Source organism: Dermacentor albipictus, chromosome 3, assembly GCF_038994185.2.
Source record: "Dermacentor albipictus isolate Rhodes 1998 colony chromosome 3, USDA_Dalb.pri_finalv2, whole genome shotgun sequence".
NCBI lineage: Eukaryota > Metazoa > Arthropoda > Arachnida > Ixodida > Ixodidae > Dermacentor > Dermacentor albipictus.
In genome coordinates, this window is record NC_091823.1 from 168,876,177 (window position 1) to 168,880,469 (window position 4,293).

A 4,293-nucleotide genomic window follows, 5' to 3' on the forward strand; every position below is an offset into this window, starting at 1 on the left:
TTAATAATGGGGTTTTACGTTGCAAAGCCGTGATTTTATTAGAAGGCACGCCTTGGTGGGGCACTACGGAATAATCTTGACGGACGGGGTATCTTTAACGTGCCCCTAATGCACGGGACACTGGCGTTCTTTCATCTCGCCTTCATCGAAATGCAGCGGCAGTGGCCGGGATTTGATCCCACGGCCTCGTGCTTAGCAGTGCAAAACTGTAGCCGCTAAGCCACCGCGGCGGGTGCCAAACAGTTCAAACCGTGCAATTCCAAACACACTCTGGGGCAACCACCTCTAGAGTTCCGATACTAAAAAATGAATTGGTGGCCCCACAGAACAAGTCTTTCGTGAACATGTTACCGGTACTTGTTGAGTCAGAAGACTGAACAATCATGTTAGAAAAGTGCGGTATTCGCTGAAATTTCTGAAGTAGCAAGCAATTGTACATCGCTCACACAGCAGAAATGCAAGACGAGTAAACATCCCTAGTATTAAAAATATTTATTGGGCGCATTCAGTGCCAGCCAGTGTGCTACCGGAGTGCTTTACTGATGTCGGGTGAGGCATCCTGTAACAAGAAAAACTACACGTTTATTGTAATGCCTAGAAAAGCTACGCGAACATTACACCAATTAAATAACAATTTCACTCCATAAAATGCAATATTGGACGCAATAATTATGAAGTTGTGCACTTTAAAAGAGATATTCATCATCATTTTCACGAGTTTCATTAACTAAGCCTGTAACAATGTCACTCCGACAAATACGTTTGCAGAGGTTGAAAACGTAAAATACTCATGTAGCGGCAGCGGAAGCTTGATGTGGGCGAGTTGGTTTTGCATACTTGAAGAAAAGAGCTCTACGAAGACGCGGACTAAAAGAACAACATGTACGACGGACAAGGCGCTACTTCCAACTAAATGTTCTTTTTTTTATTTTTTGAAGAAACAGGACTTTAAATATATACAGCCTAGAATGGCCCATGTGACATCACGACATCCCTATCTAGTCAGAAATGCTATCTCTTTTTCGGTAAGCGTCACTGAAGGGCAGCTAATGCACGTGCCCTCGGCCTTCGCAATCTAGAAAGATTCCAATATCTCCCGTTCTAGTCTATCTTTAAACCATGCCAGAAACCTGGTGTTGCGAAGATACGGACGGCAATTGTGACGTTTACGGTGTTCTGCCAGATGGCCCCCCACATTGTTATTTACGGCCCAATTGTGCTCACGCGCCCTTTCAATAAAACACCATCTGGTTTGACCGATATAAACCTGTTGGCAACTTAGGGGTATCTCATATACGACATTACTTTTGCAAGCCGTGTACTGCGCTGCATGTTTCTTAGAGCATGGTTCGAGTTTTGCTTTTGAGCCGAGATTGAACAAGCAGCTAATTTCATACGACCCTGCGCACTCCAAGCTAGTAAAAAGAGGAGTTGCAATGACTTGTCTAAAATAAGCGCTAAATAAATCTTGCAACCACAAAACAAAAAGCAGTTTCAATAACCAAGTTTCAAGGCTACGCCTAGCCGGTTTCCCTTCCCTCTTGATCTCTAGCGTTTGCGATAAGCTCCTTCACAAAATCAAAGAGGCAAGAGAGGGCACTAACACAAAAAAGCCATTGGATAGGAAGATAGTACATGTGATTCCTTATTGGCACAGGGTGTCCCACAACCTCAAGAAGGTGGCGCAAAGGCACAGTGTTAATCTTCTCTTCAGTGCACCGTGAAAGCTGGCCAAGATGTGCCCTATAATGACAAAAGCAAAAGCCGAGCCATGCTCTAAAAACATGCGCGGCATATTTTAGCGTAAAGTGACTAAGTAGGCTCGAATTAAGTTGCTTGCTGAAGCCTATGTAACAGAAAAATGCTACAGCATTATCGCTAATATATGTACAACCACAATATATACGCAGCCTACTTTGGTATTCCTGAGTAGAGGAAATAAACCATTACTCGACCATGCATGCGTAGCCCGCGCAAATGATGCCGTTGTTGCGCTTATCACGACCAAATCGTTAAATTTAGCCTTGCCCGAGGCGTTCGGAACAACATAATTGAATTCTGAGGTTTCATGTGCCAAAACCACGATTAGATTTTAAAGCACGCCGTAGTGGTGGACTCCGAATTAATTTTGACCACCGGGGGATCTTTAAGGTGCCCTCAACGCATGGTACACGGGCGTTTTTTGCATTTCGCCCCCATCAAACGCCCAGGCCGGGAGTTGATCCCGCGACGTCGTGCTTAGCAGCGCGAAAGCACAGCCGCTAAGCAACCGTGGTTGATAGTTTTTGGCTATCTTGCAACGCCCCATTTCCTTTTCATCTTTAATATATGTTCATGAACAGGGTTTACTTGAAAAACTGTAGAATTTGAGGTATTAGCTCTGCGGAAACCAGCTGTAGAAGGAACCCAACTTTGTAAATTTTATGATAAATTCGGGGTAGTACATCGTCACGGTTCAATAGTCTGTCTGCCACTTAGCCTGTTAGAGCGCCTCCACCTTCTGTAGCTTCAATGTCACTGTCGCGCTTGGTTTTTGGCGCGCATGAAAGCAACGCGCAGCAGGATGCGTAAATGCTTGCGAATTCAAGCGTGCCTTCCCGACCATGCGCACTGCGACAACTTTGCCCATAGCCCATTAAAGTGCTTTTCACAAACGTCACCATAATAGGTCACGCTAAATCTACCTAAGGAGGCAGGACACTACCACAAAAATTTTACCCCTCACATGTGGGTGTTTCGAGGTGGGGGCGAAGTCCTTTTGCCGAATTCAGTGAGGCCACGAAGCATGCTGTATAGGGTAATATTTACTTCCCGCGATGAAAAAAAAAATCGCAATCTGTATCTCCAAGTGACGTCAAACACACTACCATGGTTCAGTACAGCTACATGGCATTTGCTTATTTTTTAAATCTTTGTACTTGATAGTTGGGCCACCCTGTATACATGCTCTGAACCACCTCCTGACACGGCGTGCAAGACCAAGGAGGGCAGCAGTGTAAATGTCGAAGGAAGAGGCAAGGAAAGCTTCGCTTTAAAAACTGATTCATGCTCACCTTTTGTCGTTATTTGTAGCGCCGCTAGTAGAGCTCTGTTAAATTGCAGAACGCGATTGTTGTAGCAGACTCAAGTGCGTTTGGGTCCTCCTCCTCCACCACGTATGATGTCGCCACTTTGCGCTTGGGCAAGCAGCAGTATCGCGGCCAATATGGCTGCGAACAAGAGGAACTTCATGGCGATGGCGGAAATTGGCTGCATCGTGGTGTCGTTCGAGTCGAACCTGAGAATTCAATGAAGTGAAGTTCGCTCTGTAAGGTGGCGGCGTACACCTCTCTGTCCAGAGACTGCCGCTCGGATTCGGTACTGTACGGAGAACCGAGTTGAAGGACTTGGAAGCAGCCTTTCCCCAGTCGAAAAAGCTGCGAATGATCGCTAGGTCGGGTGACAGCCGCGACACAACTGGGCGTTCCTCGGGTGCATGAGAAAGGGAAATTCAACCAATCGCTGCGAGAATTGTGAAGCGCGACTTCATGTATCGATTACGTGGGAAGGCTTCCACGTGCGCATCTCTAATCTTGCAGGGGAGAGGAGGGCACATTCGACCTTTACCGCAATTGCAGTGCGCATGGCGGCTCTCTATTCATGCTAGGCGAAATGGGAAGGCAACAAAGACATCAAGGCTTAAATTGTTGGCTTCTTATTATAAGATTATTAAAAATTAGGCCCCTCGGTTCCCTTTCTTCTCGTTTATTACACACTGGAAAAGGTAGGGTGTTTTCCCACGGAATTGCTCAATGCTCTGTCTTTCCCCTTCTTCACCCTAGTTATCGTGCGACAAGCAGTCATTCTTTTCCTTGAAATTTAAATTCGCATGTATTCTCACACGTGCGCACTTTAGCTTTCGCGAATGAACAGAAGGAAAACTGGTCGTCTCACACCGTCTAGAAGCTTCCGCATTGCTTTGTTCGGTGCCTTCAATCAGCAGGGTAGGCTTCCCGCGTAACTACATGTAGCCGCAAAACGAACTATCTAACTTCTTATCTCTCCCTTGCCATGGTATTTTCGCCACTTTCGCATGGTAGCCAAATTCATACGTGAGCGTCACGGCAATTCTTCTGCTGCCGAGGCAATGAACGGTTGCGCGCAGAATCGTAGCGATTATGCCCGCCAATGTCTGGCACGCAAGCCATTGACGTGTTCGCAAGATGAAAACTATTTCAGGATTGCCACGCTCTTGCAGCGCGTGCTGGCACATAGCGGCCACCCCTCATTCGGAGCTTAACACTTTGCAGGCGT

General features: G+C 46.4%; 1 long non-coding RNA gene across 1 annotated transcript; it reads right to left on the minus strand.

Annotated features, from left to right (window-relative positions):
• Window positions 1-477: 477 nt before the first annotated feature.
• Window positions 478-4,073, minus strand: LOC135919144 (uncharacterized). The gene is made up of 2 exons (XR_010569897.2): window positions 3,054-4,073; window positions 478-559 (listed from the first exon to the last, which is right to left on the minus strand). It is a non-coding gene; the product is annotated as an uncharacterized lncRNA (long non-coding RNA).
• Window positions 4,074-4,293: the final 220 nt, after the last annotated feature.